The sequence below is a fragment of the Aulonocara sp. 'chitande type north' Nkhata Bay genome, linkage group LG10 (genome assembly GCF_057382095.1).
Source record: "Aulonocara sp. 'chitande type north' Nkhata Bay isolate Kocher_YH1m ecotype deep benthic linkage group LG10, A_spYH_male_GT1.1, whole genome shotgun sequence".
Lineage (NCBI taxonomy): Eukaryota > Metazoa > Chordata > Actinopteri > Cichliformes > Cichlidae > Aulonocara > Aulonocara sp. 'chitande type north' Nkhata Bay.
The window spans coordinates 830,690-852,089 of record NC_141353.1 but is presented as its reverse complement, the minus strand read 5'-3'; the positions used below and the strand labels follow the sequence as shown (position 1 = coordinate 852,089).

Genomic DNA, 21,400 nt, shown 5'->3' with positions numbered 1-21,400 from the left:
CATCCACAATACGAGGTTAGTCATTAATATACTGCAACAACATGGGAATAGAGCAGCTGCCAGAGAATTCAACATTAATGAATCAATGGTACAGAAGTGGAGGAAGCAAGAAGAATGAGTTTAATAAAGTTTGATTTATCTGACTGCTTTGTTTCGCTTAATGTGCCTTATAATCCCGTGCACCTTATGGTCCGGAAAATGCGTACTGCACACTGCAGTTTAATGTTGCAAAGCACCTCTTTTTAACTTCAGTGGATATTATACATGGTTATGCTCAGGATATGTCAGCCCATTTCTACTGGAAATGCCTTTTGGTTAAACTTTCAGCAAGGAATTTGAATTTGCACTGTTACATTTTTATAAAGCTTTAATATACATAAAAACCAGCTTCTTGTTTAAGTGAAAATAAATGGAAGGTTGTCTTTTTGCGCTAGTAATGTTGTGGAGTTGTATTTTGTCTCGCATCAATTATATCGTCGGTTATATCGTTATCGCAAATTTTCAAATATATATCGTGATAAATATTTTTGGCCATATCGCCCTGCTCTAGTTGCCAGTACAACTCTACTTGTCTGACTGTACTGAAGTATAAAGATTGGTGAAGGGGGGATCATGATGTGGGATTTATTTTCAAGATTTTGGCTCAGCCGCTTCGTTCCAGTGAAAGGAACTCCTGATGCTTCAGCATAACCAAGCCATTTGGGACAATTTCATTATTTGGGCATGGCACCTTCCAAAACGTTCCACCATGTCCACGCACCAGTTCACAAACCAAGGCCCTTAAAGATATGGATGCGCGAGTTTGGTGTGGAAGAAATTGACTGGCCTGCACAAAGTACTGACCTCACACCTGTAGAACACCTTTAGGATAAAAAAGAGTGGAGACTGCAGCACGATCTCACCCAATGTCAGTGCTTGAACTCACAAATGCACTTCTGGAACAAAGGCCAAAAATTCCCACAAACACATTCCTAAATGTTGTGGAAAGACTTTAAAATGTCATAAGTTCATATGCACATGAAGGCTGACAAGCAAATACGTTTAGCAAAATAGTTTATTTTAACTTATTTACTGCAGTTTAATAACTTAATCTGCAGTTTTTCTTTTTTTTATTGTCCGAGAAAGAGAAATCGAGTCTCTTTGGGCTTGAACATTACAGTTCACTGTGCGACCAAACGCAACAGTTGCATCTCAAAGCTTTTTAACGTCTTTCCCTTTTTTCCTCACAGAACTCTGGATGTCTGCTGTCAGACAGTTTTGTACTCTTACAACAGTTCAATTCAATTCAATTCAATTTTATTTATATAGCGCCAAATCACAACAAAAGTCGCCTCAAGGCGCTTCATAGATACAGAGAAAAACCCAACAATCATATGACCCCCTATGAGCAAGCACTTTGGCGACAGTGGGAAGGAAAAACTCCCTTTTAACAGGAAGAAACCTCCGGCAGAACCAGGCTCAGGGAGGGGCGGGGCCATCTGCTGCGACCGGTTGGGGTGAGAGAAGGAAGACAGGATAAAGACATGCTGTGGAAGAGAGACAGAGGTTAATAACAGATATGATTCAATGCAGAGAGGTCTGTTAATACATAGTGAGTGAGAAAGGTGACTGGAAAGGAAAAACTCAATGCATCATGGGAATCCCCCGGCAGCCTACATCTATTGCAGCATAACTAAGGGAGGATTCAGGGTCACCTGGTCCAGCCCTAACTATATGCTTTAGCAAAAAGGAAAGTTTGAAGCCTAATCTTGAAAGTAGAGATAGTGTCTGTCTCCCGAATCCAAACTGGAAGCTGGTTCCACAGAAGAGGGGCCTGAAAACTGAAGGCTCTCCCTCCCATTCTACTTTTAAATACTCTAGGAACAACAAGTAGGCCTGCAGAGCGAGAGCGAAGCGCTCTAATAGGGTGATATGGTACTACAAGGTCATTAAGATAAGATGGGGCCTGATTATTTAAGACCTTGTATGTGAGCAGCAGGATTTTGAATTCAATTCTGGATTTAACAGGAAGCCAAAACAGGAGAAATATGCTCTCTCTTTCTAGTCCCTGTCAGGACTCTTGCTGCAGCATTTTGGATTAACTGAAGGCTTTTCAGCGAGTTTTTAGGACATCCTGATAATAATGAATTACAGTCGTCCAGCCTGGAAGTAATAAATGCATGAACTAGTTTTTCAGCGTCACTCTGAGACAGGATATTTCTAATTTTAGAGATGTTGCGCAAATGGAAGAAAGCAGTCTTACATATTTGTTTAATATGTGCGTTGAAGGACATGTCCTGGTCAAAAATGACTCCAAGGTTCCTCACCGCGTTACTGGAGGCCAAGGTAATGCCATCCAGAGTAAGAATCTGGTTAGATACCATATTTCTAAGATTTTCAGGGCCGAGTACAATAACCTCAGTTTGATCTGAATTAAGAAGCAGAAAGTTAGCGGCCATCCAGGTCTTTATGTCTTTAAGACATTCCTGCAGTTTAACTAATTGGTGTGTGTCATCTGGCTTCATGGACAGATAGAGCTGGGTGTCATCAGCGTAGCAGTGTAAATGTATGCTATGTCTTCTAATGATGCTGCCTAAGCATGTATAATGTAAACAGAATTGGTCCTAGCACTGAACCCTGTGGAACTCCATAATTAACCTCAGTGTGTAAAGAGGACTCTCCATTTACATGCACAAACTGGAGTCTATTAGATAGATATGATACAAACCACTGCAGTGCAGTACCTGTAATACCTACAGCATGTTCTAATCGCTCTAATAGGATATTATGGTCGACAGTATCCAACGCTGCACTAAGGTCTAGCAGGACAAGCACAGAGATGAGTCCACTGTCAGAGGCCATAAGAAGATCATTTGTAACCTTCACTAAAGCTGTTTCTGTGCTGTGATGAGCTCTGAAACCTGACTGAAACTCTTCAAATAAACCTCTGCAGATGATCTGTTAGCTGTTTGACAACTACTCTTTCAAGGATTTTTGATATGAAAGGAAGGTTGGAGATTGGCCTATAATTAGCTAAGACTGCTGGGTCTAGAGATGGCTTTTTGAGTAAAGGTTTAACTACAGCCAGCTTGAAGGCCTGTGGTACATAGCCGATCATTAGAGATAGGTTGATCATATATAAGATCGAAGAATTAATTAATGGCAGGACTTCTTTGAGCAGTTTTGTAGGAATGGGGTCTAAAAGACAGGTTGATGGTTTGGAGGAAGTAATTATTGAAGTTAACTCAGAAAGATCAATTGGAGAAAAAGAGTCTAACTTAACATCAATGGTACTAAGAGTAGCTGTAGATAATATTACATCTGTGGGATGATTACTGGTCATTTTTTCTCTAATGATAAAAATTTTATTTGTGAAGAAGTTCATGAAGTCATTACTAGTTAACGTTAAAGGGATTGTTGGCTCAACAGAGCTCTGACTGTTTGTCAGCCTGGCTACAGTGCTGAAGAGAAACCTGGGGTTGTTCTTATTTACTTCAATCAGTGATGAATAGTACGATGTTCTGGCTTTGCGGAGGGCTTTCTTATAAAGCAGCAAACTATTTCTCCAGGCTAAATGATGATCCTCTAGATTTGTGACACGCCATTTCCTCTCCAGATTACGAGTCATCTGCTTTAGGGTACGTGTTTGAGAATTATACCACGGAGTCAGGTACTTCTGATTTGAGGCCTTAGTTTTCACAGGAGCTACAGTATCCAGAGTCGTACGTAGTGAGGAGGTGAAATTATTAACAAGATAATCGACCTCTGTTGGGGTAGCGTTCAGATAGCTGCTCTGCTCTGTGTTGGTACAGGGCATTGGAGATGATAACAGTGGGTGGATTATATTCTTAAACTTAGTTACAGCGCTTTCAGAAAGACATCTACTTTGATAAAGTCTACTCTCCACCGCTGTGTAATCAATTATTGTAAAAGTAAATGTTATCAGGAAATGATCAGACAGCAGAGGGTTTTCAGGAAACACTGTTAAATGTTCAGTTTCTATGCCATATGTTAAAACAAGATCTAGAGTGTGATTAAAGTGGTGGGTGGGTTCTTTTACATTTTGAGAGAAGCCAATTGAGTCTAATAACAGATTAAATGCCATGTTGAGGCTGTAATTTTTAGCATCTACATGGATGTTAAAATCACCCACAATAATTATTTTATCTGAGCTGAGAACTCAATCAGATGAAAAGTCTGAGAAATCAGACAGAAACTCTGTGTAAGGCCCAGGTGGACGATAGATGATAACAAGTAAGACTGATTTCTGAGTTTCGCAGCTGGGGTGGACAATGTTAAGCATCAGGCTTTCAAATGAATTAAAAGTCTGTCTTGGTCTTTCATTAATTAATAGGCTGGTGTGAAAAATTGCTGCCACACCTCCCCCTCGGCCTGTGCTTCGAGATTTCTGGTAGTTAGAATGACTCGGGGGTGTTGATTCATTTAAACTAACATAATCATCCTGCTGCAACCAGGTTTCTGTACGGCAGAGTAAATCAATTTGTTGATCAATTATTAAGTCATGTACTAACAGAGACTTGGAGGAGAGAGACCTAATATTTAATAATCCACATTTCACTGTTTTACTCTTTGGTTCAGATGTGGATGCTGTATTGTTCTTTCTTTGTAATTGTTTATGTTTAAGTTGTTTGTTGCTGGTTTTTAGTTTGTTTTTTGTCTTTTTGGAAGCTGACACAGTCTCTATGGAGATTGGTTTTTGGGGGGGTAGCAGGAGGAGAGAAGCTGCAGAGAGGCGTGTAAGACTGCAACTCTGCTTCCTGGTCCCAACTCTGGATAGTCATATTTTGGGGGGTTTAATAAATTTGTCCATATTTCTAGAAATGAGAGCTGCTCCATCCAACGTGGGATGGATGCCGTCTCTCCTAACAAGACCAGGTTTCCTCCAGAAGGTTTGCCAATTATCTATGAAGCCCACATCGTTTCTGGGACACCACTCAGACAGCCAGCAATTTAAGGAGAACATGCAGCTAAACATGTCGCTCCTGGTCTGATTGGGGAGGGGACCAGAGAAAACTACAGAGTCCGACATTGTTTTGGCAAAGTTGCACACCGATTCAATATTGATTTTAGTGACCTCCGATTGGCGTAACCGGGTGTCATTACTGCCGACATGAATTATGATTTTACTGAATTTACGTTTACCCTTAGCCAGCAGTTTTAAATTTCCTTCAATGTCGCCTGCTCTGGCCCCTGGAAGACAATTGACTATGGTTGCCGGTGTCTCTAGCTTCACATGTCTGAGAACAGAATCACCAATTACCAGAGTTTGACCCCCGGCGGGTGTGTCGCCGAGTGGGGAAAAACGGTTAGACACATGAACGGGTTGGTGGTGTACCTGGGGCTTCTGTTTAGGACTATGCATCCTCCTCACTGTGACCCAGCCGCCCTCTTTCCCCAGCTGCTTGGGATCTGCCGGGGAACAGCTAGCGGGGCCTACGCTATCTTCGGCTGCACCAGCTACAGGGGCCTGGCTAGCTACGGGTGAATGAAGGGTGCGAAGCAGAGCCTCCAATTCAGTAATCCTGGCCTCCAGCGCTGCAAATATGCTACATTTGTTACAGATATCATTACTGCTAAAGGAGGCCGAGGAGTAACTCAACATCTGACACAATGAGCAAGAAAGTGCAGGAGGGAGAGGTGAAGTGGCCATGGTGCTAATGAGTCGGCTACGAGCTAAGCTAAGCTAAGCTAGCGAGACAGTACAGAGACAGTGAGTGAATACTTTGGCTATAAATTAGGTAGTGAGTACACAGAAAGTGTGCTTCGGATGAAGCACGTGAAGATTATACTATGAAAGAAGAATGTATTTAAAAGTTGTTAATTAAATTGCTAAGCAAATAAGCTACTCAGAAACACCACTGTGTTTGAGCAGGAACAGGAAGTGATACTCTACCACAGAGTGAGCGAACACCAAGTGACAGCGCCACCAGTTATGTCCCAATTTCTTACTTGTAATATTCTGAATTGTTATTGAACGGACATATGCTGCCTTGGTAATTTAATTATAGAAAAAACACATTACATGAGCTGACCTGTACTACTTCTGTAATTGAATTATGTGTCTGTGTTGCATGTAACCTGTTCCTCAACACTGGCAGGTAGCACAGGTGGCAGCTGTGACCTGTCATTGCTTTTTCAGCTTGTTAAAACTCTACATTTTCTTCTTACTTACATATACACATACTAACGTTTGCAACACTTATTCAATCTTTGCTGTGTGATTTCTGCTTACGTTGGGGAGAATCTGTTCAATTCATTCGTGGCCAGTTTTTTCCAGTCTAAAAGTTACAACTCGAGTAAAGTAACACACACGTTACTTACATTATTGCGTTATACAGCATGTCAAAGATTCTTCGTATCACATTCCCACATCCTTCTGTACCCACAGTATTAGTCCCATCCTGTGTCTCTTTAGTTTTCCATTAAGTGTGCAAATCACTCAGCCAGCAGACCTTCTGTTTGCATTTTCACTCACCAATTCTTCCCCTTCAGTCCCGCCTGCTTGCTCACGAGCTTCTATGGAGCTTCACATCAAGTGAAAGCTGTTCTACTTTTTCTTTTGTATTTTAAATTTACCAAAACAAAATGAGACAATCAGATTTGTTTCTTCAAATCAGTGATGCTGCTACTTATGTTCCATCTGACATTGTTATTTTAAAGATAACACTCAGCTTCCTTTATGTTCCTACAGCACTCCCATGGTTTTTGCATGCTACTGTGGTCTGAGATCATGACTAAGCGTGTATGTGTGTGTGTGTGTGTGTGTGTGTGTGTGTGTGTGTGTGTGTGTGTGTGTGTGTGTGTGTGTGTGTGTGTGTGTTTGATAGAGGTAGTGATGTAGGGATGACGCCCACTTTGAGGGAGGCTAACTGGTGTTTCAGTTACACAGGTCTTGTTATATACGTCTTGTGTGACGGGTGCATGTTAGTGTCCAGTAACCTAATAATGTAGTAGTACAAATTTAAGGTGACCTTGAGGGTTTTTAAAGGTGGCTTTGGTTAAAAATAATAATTATTATTATTATTTGCAAGTCACGTTTTCTTTTTAACACTGTTCATGTGCTGATGCTCCATGACTGTTTTACTTTGGTGGCCACAGTCATGCCTAACAGCACAAATCTCTCTTGTAATCACTACCACCTTCAGCCTTGGCTAACGCAACCTGCTAACCAGGCTTAGTGTAAGCTTTGATCACTCACTCAGTGCTGCAAGACCTCAGTGAAATTAGAAGACTAGCAGCAAAATATGAAAAATGCTTTTAAAAATCTGTAGTTTTACAACAGATGTATCCTGATTTTACTCTCATTTTAATCATAAACAATGGCATTTATCCAAAACCTTCACCTTGCAACAGTTAACAGCAGTTTTCACAACACAGCTTGTTTTTAGGGAAAATGTCATTGAGGAGAAAATCATTAACTATGAGTACACACATTTGAAAGACAAGTATCAAACATGACTGGCTATTGTAAGCCATCAACGTCTGCCACGTATTTTCAATGTAAGAAAGAACATTAGCATGAAACTTTGCAGATTTTATATTAAAAAGGTGACATAGAAGCCATTTTGATAGTGAGCTTGTTGCGCAATATAAGCTTAATATATTGTTTAATACATTACGTTATACCACCAACTACCATAGAAGGTCTTCAAACCCATCAGGATGAGCACTGTCACAACCCTACACAATGATCACTGGTGTGAATGTCTCTGACCAAACAATCAGAAACAGAATTCATGAGAGTGGCCTGCAGGGCCACTAGTGGGCTCTAGTGGGCTCTAGTGGGCTCTGTACTCACTATTTGGCACAGTTCAGTCGAACTAGGATTTGCCATAGAATACCAGAATTGGCAGGTCCACCACTGACAGTCAATGTGTTTCTGTCTGACGCTACGAACACTGTTCTACGTATGTGGCAAGAGAGCGCAGGTTGGTCTCTCTATATCAGTCACTCACTGATTGTTTTTATATTAGTGTGTGCTCAAACAAGGGACTTTTTTCATATTTATATGAATATGAAAAGTCTTCATATTTTAACTAGCCCATACTCAAACATTTTTGTGATGTACACAATATTGCTAACAATATTTGCTCATCTGCCTTCACACGCATATGAACTTCAGTGACATCCCTTAATCATACTTAATCCATAGAGTTGAATATGATCTTAGTCCACACTTTGCTGCTACTACAGCTTCAACTGTGCTGGGAAGGCTTTCCACAAACTTTAGTTTTGTTCACTTTTAAAATTCTAAATAATTTAGCGCCCAGCTATCTTTCCCAACTCCTCCACTTGTACAATCCCAATAGAGCACTTAATTCGTCCAATCAGATGCTCCTAGCACAACCTAGGAGGTGACCGGGCCTTCGCAAGCGTAGCACCCAGACTCTGGAATAACCTCGCCGGTTCATATTCGTGCCGCCGAGTCTATCCAGTCTTTTAAATCACGTCTTAAAATCTATCTTTTTACTTTGGCTTTTGATTCTTACGAGTTGGCTTGTTGTGTTGTCACCTATTGATTCCTGTCCTGTCTTTATTGTTTTGTTTTAATTGTCTCATGCGTTTACTGACTGTGAAGCACTATGGCCAACTTTGTTGTTTTTAATATGTGCTATATAAATAAATTTTGATTTGATTTGAAAGTGTGTTTATAGGAATTTTTGACCATTTCTTTAAAAGTTCATTTGTGAGGCACTGAACGGAAAGGCCAGGCTCACAGTCTCCACTCGAATTCATCCCAAAGGTGTAATACCAGGATGAGGTGAGGACTCGTGTGCAGTAAGGTTGGAACAACAAGGTGCTCAAATCCTCAGATTTTCCCCACAATTGTCCAAATGTCTTGTCTACACGGCCAAAGAGCTCTAGTTTTGTCTCATCGGACCAAAGGACGTGCTTCCAGTATGCATAATCCTTTTCTAGGTTGCTGTTAGCAAACTTCAGTCTGGCTTGAAGGTGTCTCTTCTGCAGAAGTGGTGCTTATTTTGCTCTCCAGCCTTGCAGTCCATTCCTGTGCAGGGTTGCTGGCGGGTGTTCTGTGGTCCTTAGACATATTGCATACTAGTTTTCTTTCCAGAGTCTTTGAAATCTTTCAAAGCTCTTTCTCTGCACTGTTGTTTTGTACTATGTGTCTCTCTTTTCATGATGATAATTTTCACTCCAGTTCTTGACTATAGGAAACACCACAGTATCTTTGCATAGCCATTTCCTGCTTTTTGAGCATCAGCAAATGTTTTTCTCAAGTCTAAACTAATTTCATTTGCTATTGGCAGAGGTGGGACCAAGTCATTGTTTTGCAAGTCTCAAGTAAGTCTCAAGTCTTTATCCTCAAGTCTCAAGTAATGTCAGGCAAGTCAGAGTCGAGTCTCAAGTCACTGGTGTAAAAGTCCGAGTCAAGTCACAAGTCTGAAACTTTGAATTTCAAGTCCTTTCGAGTCTTTAAAAAAAAAACGAAAAAAAGCATGTTGCAGTTATGCTAAATGTAAATATTAGACCATGTAATTTTAAAATCTGTGTTTTTCTCAACACATGACAAAATAGTGAACTTAGAAAATATACACAAATTGTGAAATTGCACCTCTTTAAAATGCAGCTCAATTAAACCTAGCTCCAAGAATAATTTTCACCGACAGTTCTGAGATAAGCTGCATGTTATTCTTGGATGCGGTTGTAGGACCAGCTTTAAAATCGCATGACAAAAATATCACACACATTAAAAAAAACTGCATCACCAACGTAGCCTGGAAAACATTTGCTAGTTAGATGAAGTCAGCTATCTCATCTTAGCATATTTATATGCATATTTATAATCATACGGTTCTTGGAGTGAGTGCATACACTCATGAAGTTTAGTAACTTCAGGTCACTGCAACAAGCCCAGGTACAGTTTACCGACGGATGGGTGCAGGACCTTGAAATGCACCGTGTAGAACGAAAGACCATCGTACGTATCATAAGTTTACCAGTCTCACAAATCGTCGTCATAAATACACATTCCTTAACCGTTTATTAATAGGACCTTTGAGCTCAACGGTAATTAATTAGTAGTGGAAATAATTTCTGGTAGCATCACAGAAATGTAGCAGTGACAATAATACTGTATGCTGTAATCGTACTGGGCAATTAGTGATACAAACCTGTTTTATCCTGTGAATAAAAGTATATGTTTTTGTTAATGTACCATAATAACAGAAGCGAAACGCAATATTGTGTCAGGACAATTCACTATTTATGCACAATAAATAAAGAAGCATAGCGCGACAATTTCTGTTCAGCGCCAGACTTGCTTGTAACCTATATCACCAATTATGTTATGAAAATGACGCATTAACTACAACAGCAGACTGACCTTCGTGTAAATGCTTGGAGCAGACTAACCTGTGAGCTGGAGGGTTCTGGGACGTTATATTTGATCTTTGAATGGCTGAAATCCAGGCCATCCGTCGCGTCTTTGTTACTTCGGAAACATGGCTCGAACAATTTCTCTTCAACGTCGTAATCCGATAACAACCGATCTCTTTACCCGTCGGCTTCCCGTGGCTGTCATGCGACCGGCTATTGCAGTTAATAATACAACAGCTTCTTGACATTTTTGTGTTTCTTTTTATCGCTGTATAACTGATTTTAATTGAAAGCCTGCGTGCGCTAGTACCGCTTGCCACGAGTTCCCAGAAGCCTTTGCGGTTCTACCCGTGAATGACGTCACATTTTCAATCTCTATATAATATGCATGTTAAATTTTATATTTGGGGTAAAATATCAAGTCTTTTCAAGTAAACCGGTTCAAGTCCAATTCAAGTCCCAAGTCATTGGTGTAAAAGTCCAAGTCAAGTCACAAGTCTTAGAACATTTTTTCAAGTCAAGTCTAAAGTCATAAAATTAATGACTCGAGTCTGACTCGAGTCCAAGTCATGTGACTCGAGTCCACACCTCTGGCTATTGGTATAATGCTTTCAAGTGACAGTTGAAACCCTTGCTTAAGTTTTTAAACTTTGTGTAAACTAGAATATAACCCTTAGTTTTACTTTGAGCATTACAAAGTTAAAGCACGTCATTGCAAAGCAGTGATTTATGTTATGGCTCAATAGAGAGACCAGCTAATAATACTGAATCAGGTCATTAAAAAATAGTAATCTGTTATTGTGTTCAGATACATGTAAAGTTTCTTTCTGAAGAAAACAAGTGAATGCAGAAATTCTGTGTTGAAAATCTATTGCTCCAGTCAGTAACCTTAAACTAATAATTTGTCCCTGTGTGTCTGCAAACATCTTCAAAGGCAGTGATGGCATTTAAATGGTGTTTTGTGAATTAAATGAATCAGCATCATCTAGCTTAGTTCTGTGATATGGTTTCAACTACGATCAGCGAGACCTAGATCATGTTTGTAGAGGGAAAGGCCCAAACGCAGACTCACAGGCAGGTGAATATTAATAACCAACAATGCATTTATTAAGGCTGATGTCCGTGGTACAGAACTAAGATGAAAACAGAATGTGAAAGGCAACAAGGAAACCTTTATAACCAAAACCTAGACTGGGAACGAACACTAGGCACTGGGGACACCGGCCTCAGATGTCATCAGGCCATTCAGTGGGCGTTATAAGCAGAAATCAGCACCATAGATATGGGCCAGCAGGGGCCATCTCCACCTGCTAGATTGTTCAGAAGGTTGTTATCATCCATCCAGATGGAGGATCACTAACAGGAGCGTGGAAGACTCCAGAATCCACTCTGGCTGGAATCCTGTGATACAGCAGTGTTTACAGGTAAGACGTTTAAACGGACAGCATTTATAGAATGACTATTAAAAGTCAGCGAGTGTCAATAATGTTAATGTGGTTATGTTAGTAATACACATATAACAGCTTTGAGATGCATTTGTAAATATTATTACGTTTGACTGTCTTTATGGCGCTAGCTTAAAGTTATGGTGTAAAGGTTAGCTTATAGTGTAATAAAGCGGTTACTGTTTAAACAGTGATTAGACAGAAATGTTACTGGTTAATAAAGTTACCAGAAAACAGATTCACAGCAAATATCTCGATTAGCTTCAATGCATCTGTAATAAATATGTGCAAGTTTCAGTGCTTCGTTTAAACTGTATGATACTGACCCAGGGTCAGTGTAAAACACAATCCCAGCTGTGTGAACAAAGCCTGGCTCCTTTAATCCTGCACGACAAACCTCAGGATGCAGGTTATTATTACTCTTTCCTGCTGGCACACCTGTCACACCTGAGAGGCAGCTGGAAACTTACAGTAACGTTTACATCAGGGGTGCTCAATCCCAGTCCTCGAGAGCTACTGTCCTGCAGCTTTTAGATGCATCCTTGTTCCGACACAGCTGAATCAAATGAATGGCTTGTTATCAGGCCTTTTCCAAACTTGATGGCATGCTGAAGAGGTAATCAAACATTTGATTCAGCTGTGTTGGAGTAGGGATGCATCTAAAAGCTGCAGGACAGTAGCTCTTGAGGACTGGGATTGAGCACCCCTGGTTTACATCAAGCAAAGACTGCCAGACTCTGTAATACTGTAGATCACAGGTGTCGAACTCCAGGCCTCGAGGGCCGGTGTCCTGCAGGTTTTAGATGCGTCCTTGATCCATCACAGCTGATTTAAATGTCTAAATTACCTCCTCAACATGTCTTGAAGTTCTCCAGACGCCTGGTAATGAGCTAATCATTTGTTTCAGGTGTGCTGATCCAGGGTGAGATCTAAAACTTGCAGGACACGGGCCCTCGAGGCCTGGAGTTCGACACCCCTGCTGTAGATGATCAGTGACTCAGGTTACCAGTAAACATTAAAAGGTACCTCTCTGTCTGTGTGTCTGTGTTGAACCTTTTATAATCAAATTTTAAGTTTTGGACTTTTCCCTTTGAAGACACGTTGAAGAGCTCACAGAGATTTGAAGTTGCAGATTTAGGAGCATTAGGCCCGATGATGGTGTGTAATGCCTGTACTTACCTTCTGCACTGTGTTTTTGTTACTAATTTATGTTTCTTGTTGTTTAACACAGATTTCAGAGGAGCACTTTTAAAGTATCCTTAATACTTTCAAGGAGAACTGGATTGGAAACCAAAAAAAGCATTTTCTGAGCCATGAGAGCTGACGGGATACAACTTTTTAAAATCAGAAACAAAGGTGAGCAACAACTGTTAATGTGATTTTAACATGATCGTCATTTATATAGCGATCTTGTATTTCTTAAACATTTCCAGGACGGTGTCTGGCAGTTTCTTCATCCACAGAAGTTTCAGTTATCAGAGTGGGATTGGCTGAGTCTCCTGAAGAAGTCCACACCATTTACAGAAATGTTTCACAGAAACTGATTTCTCTACCAAAGTGTGGAGTAGTGCGTTTCCATAGATCACCTCTGTATGAATGTACTTCTTAAAGTGAGTGTTTGTCCTCTGTTGTTCCTCAGGTACAGTGAATGATATTAACGGCAGGGAAACAACACTGGGGGAAGACAAGAAGGAGAAGTGTTTCCAGGAGGAAGCTGCAGTGAGGACACACTGAGGTCAGAGGTCAGAAGCTGAAACAGCTCAGCTTTATATGCTAGGTTACAGAAACAAATCTAAATATATTTATAAATAAACTTTATAGTGATATTTTAAATAATAATCATCATTATGATTAAAATATCAAACACTTCAGTGGATTTTGTGTCACATGTATTGTGTTGGCCCTGTGATAACCTGGCAGCCTGTATACAAACAGGAAAGCAGACGTGTGTGATATAAATGTAAATGTGCTACATATGAAGTGTGTCATCAGGTTTGTCTCATGCTGATGGACCTGCATTCTTACATTGAAGAGACTGTTAAAGTCTTGCATTCAGTTAACAATAACGGGTCCAGTCTGTTTGGTTAAATGCAGTTTGTTGTCTATTTATTCACACGTTTTCTTAAGTGCGTATCCAGCTCAGCATCACAGTGGAGCTGGATTTGTTCAATAAATAAACCTCCAAAAGTTAACAATAAACCTGCATCCGTGTACGTCGTTGTCCACAGGACGAGACAATCAAAGTGATCAAACTGGAAGACTGTGGAACATGTTAATGTTTGTGTGTTTGTGTCTTTCTAACAGTTCCTGGTGAATCACAGCAGAACCATAAAGGCTGCTGGACTGCAGGACGGCTTAGCCCTGAGAAGCCATCCAGTTACAGGAGGAGCAGGTAGAAGCTGTTTTCAAAGTAGCTGGGCAGGTTTCATCTCAAGTAAGCGATTACCTGTTCGTTCATCTGTTCTGTCACTTACAGGACATTTAAGGACGTCTTTTGAGCGTCTAGTTGGATGTTATTCTGGTCACGCCCACGGTCATTTGCAACAATGGACGTACTTTTCATGTTCATCCAGTAACTTAGTAAATCATAAAACATTATTATCATAAGACCTTTGGAGTGACGGCTTCTACAAGGAAGAGTCACAGTGTTGGACGCTCCACGCAAAGAGAAAAGCTCTTTACAGTTTTTAATCATTCTGACCATAAACAGCTTTTCCAGGTTTGATATTCTTTGACATACAAGTCGGGTTATGGAAATTAATTAAAAGGTTCCTATGTCACATTGAGCCATTTACACTAACCAGTGACAGTATGACTATGTGCACAGATGTGCTTCCAAGCTAGAAGCTCTACTCATGTTCAGCTAAACACCTAACAGGGAACAGGTACTCCAGCCCAAGCCGACATGATATAACCGCACATGCAGCCCAGCCACAAAGTGAACCAACTCATTGAGTTACAGACAACAGGGCACCAAATGCACCCAGAGTCTAAACTAACCAGCCTGCACCAAACTGACATTTCTTCCTCCTAAGTTAAATGGATGGAAGTTAAATACGTACATAAAAACATAAAAACCACTCGTTTCCACACAGGAGTTCCCTGACACCGAGTGTTAGTTGTACTGAGCAGATACCAACAATCGTAAGACTACCGGAGACAATGCACTGAATTATTGTTATCCTAATTATTTCACCCGACTGGTTTCAGCTCCGATGTTCTGCTTTTTCCTTTTGGTAGATCAAAGAGAATCGTGATGTTTCTGCTTCCATTTTGATTCCAAGAAGAAGAACGCTTCAAAGAAGTGGCGTTCATGGTCCACAGTGTGACGATCGTGGCCACACACTGCATGTGCTTTTTAAAGCAACATGTTTCTTCACTTCAAAAACTTTGACATATGCCTTGTTGTTTGGATATGTGTAATATTAGTGAATGTTAGGGTTTGTTACTGAAAATTGTTCACGTCTGTTTTGTATTTTGATGATCGCAGCAAAGATACTGTTTTAAAAAGTTTTGTTTTCAGAGCCTTTCTTTAAAATCCTGAGCCTGTAGTTTTACATGAATGTTACGTTTTCATTTCTGATCTTGTAATGCTTGCACTACACTGTGCACGTCTGCATTAGAGACATCTTAGTTACCTATTTGTGAGACTGAGCTGCTTGACTATTATTTGGAAGTGTATGTAAAAAGCATGATATCGTTTCTTTTTTAATGTGATGGACTGAACTCAGGAGGTATCTGCTTTTGACCAAAGATTAATCTGATCTCATTTCTACCTGTATCTACTGTTTCAAGATTTAGCTGAAGTTTGCTCAACTTTAATTGTTTATTCCAGCTCTCATAGTGCAGCCATGAGACAGACCTATTAAACTCAATGCACGATGTAAAGTTCATAATTCTCTGACAAATAAAACTGTAATAGCAAACATGAACAGCTGTGCTTATTTCTGAGATATGAATGTTTGTAAACATAACTTTATTTTTCAAATGTGTTCATATTTAGAGAGTTAGAGACGGTAATGGTGAATCTGAGCTGATGGTCAGCAGAAAGTAAATATCTCTTTGTCCCTTCAGGCTTAGAGGGAACATGTTCTGCCCGGTGTTGTAGGGTCCTGATTACTTCAAGTTGGTGTTCCAGAGGGTGATGGAGTCAGGGCTGGACTGGGACAAAAAAGCTTTGCTAGACCCGCCCCTGCACAGTTACCAGCTGTCAGCTACTTAGAAAAGGATCCTGGGGTTATTTGTCTCTCAGAAACAGTTCATAACTTCAACTCATTCATGTCACCTAAAAGGTAAACCTGTTTCTCCATCACAGCTCTGATGATTCAGTAAGGACATCTCCTGGTTTCATCTGCATGTTTCCCTCTCACCACATATACAAACCGACATCATGACCAGCAGCTTTACAGCTGTGGCTCCAGCAAACATCAGCTGATACTAGAAAGTAATATTAAATAAATTCTAACAACAGCTGATCAAGCTTAAACGTGCTGCTGTTGTTTAGCGCGACATCCGCTGGTTTCCTCTTTCTGGCGCAAAGTGACTTGTGTCAGAAAAGCCGATCAGCTGATCATTGATCAGTTTCATGATTGAAGTAGAAACAGGAGAGGGAGGGGACAGAATGAGAGGAGAAGAGGCAGCTGTGCAGCGTAACGACAGAATAAATCCAGCTTTGTGTCTTTTTCATTGTAGCTGAAGTCCGGGACAAACTGTTCCTTTACATCTCAACACGAAACGCGTAATATTTTTTCTGGATACGAGACGATTCCGTGTTTTTACAGGACGGTTGGAAACTCTACAGACTAACCTTATAAATAAAGTTCACCATCAGTAACATCATAGAACCACCCAGCTGTATAGAAACGCCGTCATGCTAGCTAGCACGCAGTATTGTACTAGCTAGCATGTTATTGTAACTGACTGTAAAAAGTCAGCATAACGAAAATAAACTGCACCTAAACTTGGTTTATATCTGACCCAGAGAGACTGCAGGTCATAACTTCTTACCTGAAGTTCAGTTCACCTGACACTCGGACTGGTGGCTGCCTCGGGGCTCTCCTCCTGCCTCCCGTTTCCCTCATCCACCTGCTGCCTCTGTGGAAGCTCCACCATAGCCACCACCAAACAACTGAGTTATTTTTACACATCTGCCAGCATCTGGCCAATCCACCAGCTTTTATTGTTCATGCCGTTACAAAAAACAAAACCAAAGAAAACCCCATTGGCCCATGAAAATGAAAAATCACCATCGGCCAGTCCAGCTGTGGTGGGAGTCACAGAGGAGGTACTGGTCTGTGTGTGTGTGCTTCAGCTAAACTTCACTGTTGAGGTTTCCATTCTCCCCATTGTGCACAGCAGAGTCCAGGAATAGCAAACTGTTATCTTTGTGTCTTCCCTGGTGAACTTTATGTTCAACTTTATGTTACATCCACAGAGTTGATGTGAGCAGTGACGGATTCCACGTCTTAGGTTTTGATTTTGACCCAGGTGTCCTCAACATCTCTGTACCAGTGGCTAGGTGCTGTCCCTTTAAAAGAGCCGGAGAAGATGGTTTGAAAGAGGCATGAAAGAAGCCATCAGGGGAAAAGAGGGAACACACATATATAAAGGAAGCTTTTAAAACATGTGGTTATCCTAATTATTCTTTCATCAAATCAGCAAAGATGCACAGAAAAGAAGGTCAGACACCAACTAGGGAGGATCGGAAAGACAAACGCAACAACATTGTCATCCCCTATGTAGCAGGTTTATCAGAGGAGTTTTCTCCAAGCACGACATCCCAGTGTACTTCAGACCCAGCAACACGCTCAGACACAAACTGGTTCATCCCAAACACAAACTCAACAATGTAGTGCATGCGGTACAGTGCAGCGAGGAATGTCCAGAGCTCTACATTGGAGAGACCAAACAGCCACTTCATAAACGCATGGCAGTGGTTACAAACAGAAAGACAAGCAGCCCATCAAACTTACTGAGAGTGTCTCAGTAAGTTTGTCTCACACTTCATGTTCTTGGTAATGCAGAAGCTGGCTCTACCTGAACCCATTAAATATTTGATAAAATCACTGAGTCAATGATTTCTAAAGTTTGTTTTCTTAATTGCAGTTAGAGTGTGGCTGGTAAAGAAGAAAAAGCAAAATGAATGTAACCTGTGAGTTTGGTGAACTTTGTGTTTTTTGTCATCATTTCTTACTAACAATCATCCTCCTGATATTCATTAATAATCAGGAGACAGCAAACCAGTCATGGTCGTGGACTTTTACAGTCTTAGTTGTGCTCATTGTCATCATGATCAATACTTGACAAGGGGAGGTCCTGAGGTAGGCGGGGCTAAGCCATGAATGGCAGGAACAGTGCCTGGCACGTGTTGGTGAAACAGTACACTGGTGTAGTTTCCTGTCCAGCTGTTTGAACAAGAAGAAGCAGTGTTGGGTCTAAAATAACTGGCAGGAAGTAATCAGTAGTTAGAAAGTGGATGGCATGTATAGTGACTGCGTTACAGTTACTGTAGTTCGGTAAGGATACTTACCAAAGCAGAGCAGACAGGCCAACAAGGATCAGATGCTGAATGTCTCAGGGACACGCTCACCTGTGGTGCTCACTGAATGCTGCTTTCACCGACTGTCTCAGTCTTTTATTGAAGTCGGCTGGTTGGACAGTGATAGCCTGCCCATCTGAGGAAGAGTTTGAAAACACTCACGGCGATCATTATTTTGTGTTACGGTCAGAGTTGGATGGTAAATGTTGTCCTTTAAAATGTTTTTGTATTTAAAAGTACGATAATTTAAGGCTAAAATAGTGATCCACGTCCCTTTACCTGGATGTTTTCTTTGACGCTGGATGATGACTCCTCTCTCTCCAGTTCCAGCCTCGGAGATCACAGCCAACATCTGCAGCAGGAGAGAAAGTTAAATTAGTTTCTTATGCCTTTTTTCTCCATGTTTAGAAAAACACTAAAATAACCAAGCAAAAATAATATTAAAGATTTACACCCTTCATTAGCCAAACAATAAAAACATCTTCCTTTTATTCGTGTTCTCCATTCCTGCTCACATCAGGTGTCACATATCACAGCAAATCGCAGTGAATGTAAAGCACATGCTTTATACAACATGCGCCTCTATAAAGAACATTAAAGAGTTTCTACAACTCACAACTATTTCTACTTTACTGTGGATAGTTGATCTGCCGCCTCGGATCAGAATCAGCAGCGAGTCGAGGTGGTGACATGGACTCGTGCCCTTTGTGACTCTGGTAGTTCTTCTGAGGAAACACCACCATTTCTCCAAACTGCACCACCTGTGAGCACCAGAGATGGGCAGTAATGCATTACTTACTTTTTTCAAGTTACGACTAAAGCAAGGGATTACTATTGCAAAGGTTATTAGATTACTGTTACTTTCCCGTAAGCACGCTGCGTTACTAAACCGTGAGAGTGTCTCATGAAACACCCGGATCCCCCCACTGACATGACTGCTGTGGGATAACCTCCACCCACCCCAGATTTTAGAGTGACAGGACTCAGTGACGCTGAATCTTTGATTCTATTTATTTTCTGCTGTGTTTTACTTTCATCTATTTGAAAGAGTGTAAACACAAAACATGATTTTATTTTATATGCTGGAATATGCAGGAAATAGGTTTAAATGTTAAAGAGTTTCTTCATGTCAGACACTGCTGTACATAATTACATTTTTGCTTAATGCAATGTGCTTAATCTTAAAAGATTAAAACTAATAAAACAAGTTTTAAAAGAGACATTTTATTTGATTCAATTTTATATGATGATTATGCAGAAAAATAGAATTGGCTGAAAGCTCTGTTGCTTTATTACATAGGCTGTGTATCATGTTTTTAAAAGTAACTGAATAATAAAGTAACTAATTACTTTTGAAAATAAGTAATCTGTAAAGTAACAGGATTACTTTTTGGAGAAGTAATTAGTAACTAATTACTTTTTTAATTGACCAACACTGTTCACTAACAGTTGAAGTAGTGAGCTACATTCATGTGCATCACACAGCAAGACTTCAGGAAGAATTTAAGCCATTTATTTGCAACCGTGTGTTATCATTACGGTTACTGAGTCACGGGTGAAATGTTGAGACTGACAGAGTGGATTACAGACAGGTGAAGAACCAGGTGGGCTGCTGGCTGTACAGAATGACCAGAAAACCATAGTGGACCTGAGCACAGAGACCAGAGTGTGGGGAACGAATGAAGAGCAGATAAAGACTGAAATCCCCAGCAGAGCTCGAATCAGACTGTTTCAGGCCTGAAGAGCAGAGCTGAGGATTGAAAGAGATGCAGACTGAGGTGGAGCAATGAGAACGGTGGATGAGAGGGAGGCTACAGATAAACTTCAACTTTTGTACTTTTATAATAATCTTTTCTATTTTGTTGTAGCCACCTGTCGTTAGTTTGAAAATGCAGACAATAACTGGGTCAATCTTTCACAGTGAGCGAAATTTTAGAAAATGTTTTGTTCATTTTGAACTTTTCCACAATGCTATTCTTTTACAATAACCCCATTCTGTAGATGTGCTAGGTATTCTATCATAATCTGTAGTGAAAATATCCAAATTAATTTGTAAAAGTGAAAAAAAAACTTTATTTATTTATTTATTTTACTTTTAAAAAAAAATTCAAGTGAGATCCTGTTGGCTCCCGAAATTTCCCCCAGGGGAGATTTCCCACTGGAGCAGTGATGACACTCTGCGCTCAGCCTTCAACCGCGATTGAAGTTGATGGTCATGTGGTGCGCCGAGGCTCCCCAGCCTCAGTCAGGTGGTGGGGGTGTGGCGGCGGTGTGGTCCCTGGCTCAGCTGCAGGGAAGGGTTAAATTTAAATTCATGTTACGCATTTCCACTTTACTTCAGTCCATTTTAAATGAGCATTGGCCCAAAAAAGGCGGAGCATCACTGGGTAATGGATCGTGTTCACATAAGTCTTCTTCTTTGCATGATAAAACTTTTGCCGTGCAGTGATTTAGTGAGAACTATGCCTGTTTTTAATGAGTGTGGTCTGAGGGTCTGACTGTCACAGTCAAGTCTGATATTCAGCCTTTTTGCATCTGAAGATTTCTCCAGATTCTCTCAATCTTTTGGTGACATTATGTATTCTACATGTTGAGATATTCAAAATCTTTGCAGTTTTTCACAGAGGAACATAGTTTTTGATTTTTTTTTCACAATCTGCAAATGCAGTTTTTTGTAGGTTGGTGAGTCTCTGTTTTCTTCTCTGTAAGAGGCTCTTTTATACCCAGTCACACTGCTGACCTGTTCCCATATGAAACTTTTCCCAAACTGTTCCTTTTCTTTTTCCAGCCTTTTGTTATCCCTGTCACAACTTTTTTGAGGCTGTCACTAAATGAGCTAATATATTTCATGGAGTAGTAAAATATCTGAATTTAAACATTTGATATGTTTTCTATCTTCTATTGTGAATAAAATATGGATTAATGGTGTTCAAGTCAAATGCAAGTCATCACATTGACTTGACTTGGGATTGTAAGCTCCGGGCATATGCATCAGCTTTTTGCTGCTTTGCATACAAGACAGAAGGAAGAATTTAAATTTTTATCAAATTAAATTGAATTCATTTCATGGAATTGTTAA

The 21,400-nt window shown here is 40.4% G+C and overlaps 1 protein-coding gene and 1 long non-coding RNA gene across 14 annotated transcripts in view; both read left to right on the top strand.

The window, feature by feature from the left end:
* Window positions 1-21,400, top strand: part of LOC147319955 (disks large homolog 2-like) — a 178,793-nt gene that overhangs the window by 71,110 nt on the left and 86,283 nt on the right. The window lies entirely within an intron of this gene.
* LOC147319956 (uncharacterized) lies at window positions 1,671-16,310 on the top strand. Of its 2 annotated transcripts, XR_015131183.1 has the most exons (6): window positions 1,671-11,762; window positions 12,691-12,805; window positions 13,015-13,139; window positions 13,423-13,518; window positions 14,088-14,175; window positions 15,024-16,310. It is a non-coding gene; the product is annotated as an uncharacterized LOC147319956 (long non-coding RNA). The 2 variants fall into 2 exon arrangements; XR_015131182.1 differs by having other exon boundaries at window positions 1,671-12,805.